A 6,000-nucleotide genomic window follows, 5' to 3' on the forward strand; every position below is an offset into this window, starting at 1 on the left:
AAGAAATAAGTATATAAAATATTAACTTGCCATTCAGTTCCTTTGCTAGAATTCACAAGAAATTAAATGAATCTACAGTTTCTTTTCCTTCTTCCCAAATAAATATTTTTGAAGTTGGCATCCACAGAGCTTTATTTTATCTGTAGCCATAGCTAACATAGTTTTACACCAAGGATCAGGATAGTAGTTTGTCAGCAAGCAGAGGCAGCGAAGTCAATATGTCTCAAATAAGTTCAGCATGTGTCCCTCATATCTCATCTGACTCACCCTTTCTGGCACATGCATGGCTCTCTTAAAGGCCTTTATCTTCTGGCTGCCATAAGCAGATGAGAACAAAGTAAGCTGGGTGAATTCACAAGGTTTTTGGATTGACCTTGATCAAGTGAGCATGGCTGATTTTGCTTATGACACATGAATGCTGTTTTGTTTTTTACTTTTTTTTTTTTTTTTTTTTTTGTAGATACACGGTCTTGCTTTGTTGCCCAGGCTGGCCTTGAGCTACTTTTAATTTAAGTAAATATTAGTTACCTTTCACCTATAACCACAATGCTTCTCCCCACTTCCCCTAAACCCAGTATGTCAATAATAAACTTCTGTGTGCTCAAATAAAAGTTAAAAGTCTGACATTATTAATGGCATTTATTAACCTCTCTCAGAGTGGTAAGATAATATCAGCAGGTACTATGAGGCTATCACAGTTTACAGTAAATAGACCCTTTGCCCTCTCAATGCACTTGAGGAAAACTAAAGTTAATTCGGAGCATGGACTTGGCTCTATGGAAACAGGATACCTAGATGCAAACCTCCCTTCTGGTACACACTCTGTAACCTTGGACAAATTACATTTGTGTCTCAGTTTCTTCATCTGTAAAATGCAAATAGCAGCATCTAACTTATAGGCTTGTAGTGTGAGTTGAAGTTTATATCAAAATATGCATGGTACATAATTAAGTGCTATGATGTTAGCCATTGATTTCAACTTAAATACAAAGAATAAATCACATGTTTTGCCTGTAAAATAGGTGCCTAAAATGGTGATACATTGGGCATACTGGTATATAACTTGGATTGGTTTGTATTTCTCAATCAATAAAGTCAAGTTTCTAGCAGAGGAGGGTATTGAGTCAGAGCTAAAGCACTCCAGCTTGGACAAAGGGAAAGGGACACTTTGTTCCTTTTTGAGAGGGAATCATCTGGGCAAAGAGATTATAAAAGAAAAAGAGAGAACCTCATTCAGAGGGCTACCAGCTGTTCTTCCCAGTTTCTCAATTTTGAAGAGCACAGGCCATAAGAACCCTGGCTAGTGAAGGGTGGTTAAAGAGAATTAGACCCTTCTGATGACCAATCCAAAAGCTGGGAATTACTGAAGGTCTTTGGTGAGTAATGTGGCACAATTGGTGAATCATTCTGGCTGCTGTAAATGAAACAGATACGAAGACGTTGAAGACAGTGGCAGAAGCTGCAGAAAACATGAGAGCAGCCAAAGCCTAAAATAAGTCAGTCCCAGCATTTTGACAGTATATATAGAAAAAGGGAATAGCTGTTATAAGTCCTTTTATTAGGGGGAAAATATCAGTCTTAGCAACAACCTGATGAGAATGATTTAAAAAGAAACAAAAAAGTAAGGTAGTAGGCTTAAGACCATGGGAAAAATAATGCAACCACTAAGAGAAGCAAAAGATGGGGAAATGAACGATTGTCAGTTAAAAAAAAAAAAAAATCAATGCTCCTTGAGAAAATGGCTGATTTCAGGGTTTCAGGTCTGGAGCAGCAGAGTATGGACAAGATACACTTAGAATATCTTGTGCCAGAAAAGTAAGAAAGGTATTTGAGTTTACTGGGGCCATTTAAAAAGTATACAGGAGACAAGGACAAACCAAGCACCAAAAAAGTTATTGGCTGAAGTGACAGAAACAAATACATTAAGATTCATAAGTTCTTAATGACACTTAAAAAAGGAAAACTCACTGGTTCTCATTGGAGGTTGTTAAAGCACCAAATTATTACTCTGATAGTTGATAAAAGGAAAAAATTAAGACTTTTCCCTGTCTATCCTGCACATTGTGAATTTCAGGAGACCTAAATAATTTATGAGGAAAAGTTCTTTATAGACAGAATTCCAATTAATAAATGCAAGAAGAATGATGGATTTAGATCATCACCATTTTGCAACCCCTAATGAAAAGGATCTAGGCTACAACCATCTGTGATACTAAAATCATTAAGTAGAAGGCAGACAGCTAAGTGACACTACCTAAACTCACTAATCAATCTTTCCGTCTCAAAAAGAGAGATATCCAGACACTATGTGTCTCATGATGTGATGCAACAGATTTTACACAGCACCATCAATGAAGGTTACTTGTCTTTGAACCTGAATCTAGTCAAACCTCTATATCTAACTGCCAGATCACAGGAAACAGAGAATAGAGGAACAAGCTAAACACCACCACAAGCAATCAGTCCAGACAGTAGGATGTTCTACCGCACAGATGAACCACTCTCTTCTCCAAATTAATGGCATGAAAAAAGGGAGGGGAAGCTGCTATAAAATAAAATAGATTTAAAATCCTAACAACTAAATACAATATGTGGACCTTGTTTAGCTCCTATTTCCAACAATCATAAGTAAAAAGACATCTTTGAGAAAATTTGAATATGGAAATTATATGTTTAAATTATTAATATTTTAGGTGTGAAAAAGGCAAAGTTTTGCTGTTGTTTTTAATGTCCTCATCAGGACCGTAAACTGAAAAATTTGTGAGTAAGACCACATGATGTATAGAATTTTGTTTTAAAATACACTAGCCCCTACAAAAGTGTATGAAGGAGGAAAATAAATGAAACAAGACTGGCAAAACGCTAATAACTCTTGAAGTATAGGTGTTCATTGTACCATTCTCTCATAATCTCTGTTATACAATTTAAAAAATTAAAGGTTTTGTCAGGAACTCAGGTTGTGCATTACCTTGCTTCTGATTTTTAGCAGGTGGTTAGGGCCCTCCCACAACGTACAACTTAGTCTTTCCCTCATTTGTCCCAAAGAAGTGCAAAGAGTCTTAACCAGTATGCAAGCTGAATTCAACACAACTAGAAGTGACTGAACTGAGGAACCAAGGAACTCAGGTATATTAACCAAATGACAGTTTGATTTTTCCTAGTAAGAGATAGCCTACAACATAGTGAGACCCCCAGTCTCTAAAGGAAATAGGAAAAAAAAAAATTAGCCAGGCATGGTGGTGGGTGCCTGTATCCCAGCAGGAGGCTGAGATGGGAGGGCCGCTTGAGCCCAGAAGGTCGAGGGTACAGTGAGCTGTGATCACACCACTGCACTCCAGCCTAGGTGACAGAGCAAAATCCAGTCTTAAAAAAAAAAAAAAAAGACAACAACAACAAAAACAAAAAAGCCTACAACGCACCTGGGTTGTTGAGCAACACAACCCACAAAGAGCTTTGTTAACGTCAGTTGATGTCAGACTGTCCAGGTTTGTGGGAGCCCAAAGGCAGCAGGGACAAGGACCGCACATATTCCTAAATCAGATCTTGGTCAATATAGGAGATGAAAACTCAACCAACTTATGTAACGCACAAAGCTGAGTCTTTATTAGTGGTAATGAATTTCTGTTAACTTGTCCCTGAAGTCACACAGCTCTAGTCTGGAGGTATGGCCCACGAGACACAAAGCTGAAGGTCTACAAAAAGATCCAAACCACGATTTGTTTGCATTAGCATCACTGCCCAATCCAAGGTGGTTAACCAGACAATACCAGATGCTAACAAGTCACCAACTAACCAGTCTGGTACATATTCTACTTGTATCTCTCTTTCTTTCAAACCCCTTGTGTTTTGGACTATTATGTTTATGCCCCCTACAAAATTCTTATGTTGAAGCCCTAACCCCCAATGCAACATTATTTGGAGATGAGGCCTTTGAGAATTATTTAGGGTTAGACTAAGTCATGATGGTGGGGCCCTCATGATGGGATTAGTGGCCTTATGAGAAGAGGGAGGCCTCTTTTCCTCTGCATATACCAAGGGAAGGCCATGCAAGGATATACGAGAAAGTGGTCATCTGCAGGCCAGGAAGAGGGCCCTCACCAAAAACCAAATCAGCCTACACATTGATCTCAGGTTTCCCAGCATCCCGAACTGTGAGAAAATAAATTTGTGTTGTTTAAGCCACCCAGTCTATGGTATTTTGTTATGACAGCCTGAGCTGCCTAAGATAAGTTCATATTTCACTTGTTTTTCTCCTTCTTTCAACTCCCTTCCTACTCCTCTGATAGGGAAGATTCCAAAATCACAAAGGTGGTTCCAAGGCAGAAGAAAGGGGAAATAAATAGTCAAATAAACAGTCAAAAAAGTATGGGTTTCCAACATTGGAAAAATTGACAATCAATCTTCCTTCAATAAAAACTGGTCATGCACTTCCAAAATGTGTTTGGAAAGTCCCAGAAAGAAGTGATACAGTATTAGAATCAAACAGGGTTAATAAAACACACATTATTTGAGGTAACCACATTCAGAGTAATCAAAAAATAAAACTAAATAGGTATATTGACAGGTATACAACATCATCCCAGGCAGCAAGAAACATGAGTATGAACGCAAATGAATACTACAGATCTATTTATACAGAAACCCTCAGCAATTCTTGTCGCAGATTGCCTGGCGGCCCTCATGTCTTCAGTATTCTGTGCCATGAAAAAGTAACCGTCAAGGATAATAGAAACACAATTTGACCTGATTTTCCCTAGATTCCTGCAAAGTCTATAACTCCGGTTCTTGTTTATTTCAACACCACATCCTGGGGACACATTTCCTCACTTACTTTGTAGGCAATCCTAAATGCCACATGTTAAGGTCACTTGTGGGCAATTCCTAAACTCTCTGGGTCACCGACTTTAAGAATGCCCTATCACACCCAGAGAATCCTCAGAACATCTTCTGAGACGGACCTGGGATGCACCATTTTCCACCTGAGATGGAAAATGCCTAGGAAAAGAGAGATGCGGCCTCGAGAAGCTGAAGACCTACATCAGTTCAGACCCTTCCCTACCCAAAGGCGGGCGCATCAAAACAAGCGGTTATCCCTCGCTCTCAAGTTTACACAAACCCATCTCTGAAAGAGCTAGAAGTCTCCCAGTAATGGCTTGTTTTAAGGCAGACAAGACTGCATTTTAAAAAGTACAGCCTAACAGGAAAGAAAGCTACATTGTGGCAGCTTCTCATTAAAGACCACTTAATAATAAATTTTTAAAAGATGAGTAGAAGCCACCAAAGGTGCCGCCAAGCCCTGGTGAGCAGGGAAATCTGAGTAAGTCTGCTCTGTGTCCTGAGGCCCTGGCAGGGTCTCCTGGGTGGCTTCTTAAAGATTCCAGGAGACAATCAGCAGACCTTCCTGCTTCTCTTAAAAATACAAAACATGCCTGACCTGCTCGGGTCATTAGATGCACTTAGAACCCAATGAGGGACACTCCTTCACCAGTAAATCATATCTGAACACACCATCAGGAAGTCAATATTGAAGGTTCTTGGGGGCGTGCACCCTCCTGCTCAAGAGGGTGTCCAGGAGTATTAAGTGGTGGAGACACCGGAACCCAGGAGCTAGAAGCTCACCCAAGAGCTTCCGACTCCTGGGTCTCCCACTCGGCGGTGGAGGCCACCAAAACCAGTCCCAATGCCCAGAGATTGCAACAGGACCTCCAAAACAAGCACACATGTCGCAGTCGCATGCGTCCTGCAAACTGGATGCCGCTCGTGGGGCCTGAAGCTTGCGGTTGGGACAGGGCTGGCTGGCTGTTGGATGCTGGACACCTGCAGCTTCGCCTCCGAGAAGAGGCAAACGGCTCTTCTTCCGCCGATGCCCAGCCCCACAGCCTGAATCCGGGGGCCCTGGGGTTAAGTCAGGTGCAGCTTGCGGGGGTGGGGGGGGGCGGGGGAAACCGTCGCTCAAGGGGTGGCACCTCAAAACCCCGCCGTCCCGGGCCCCTCTTCAGC

At 41.1% G+C, this 6,000-nt stretch overlaps 1 protein-coding gene across 1 annotated transcript in view; it reads right to left on the bottom strand.

The window, feature by feature from the left end:
- Positions 1-5,526, bottom strand: part of RAPGEF5 (Rap guanine nucleotide exchange factor (GEF) 5) — a 247,962-nt gene extending 242,436 nt beyond the window's left edge. Inside the window, exon 1 of the mRNA XM_011973915.1 lies at positions 5,279-5,526. The gene's annotated coding sequence lies outside the window, so the exon portion shown is untranslated. The remainder of the gene's footprint in view (positions 1-5,278) is intronic.
- Between the last annotated feature and the right edge of the window lie 474 nt (positions 5,527-6,000).

This window comes from Mandrillus leucophaeus, unplaced genomic scaffold, assembly GCF_000951045.1.
Source record: "Mandrillus leucophaeus isolate KB7577 unplaced genomic scaffold, Mleu.le_1.0 Scaffold140, whole genome shotgun sequence".
Classification (NCBI taxonomy): domain Eukaryota; kingdom Metazoa; phylum Chordata; class Mammalia; order Primates; family Cercopithecidae; genus Mandrillus; species Mandrillus leucophaeus.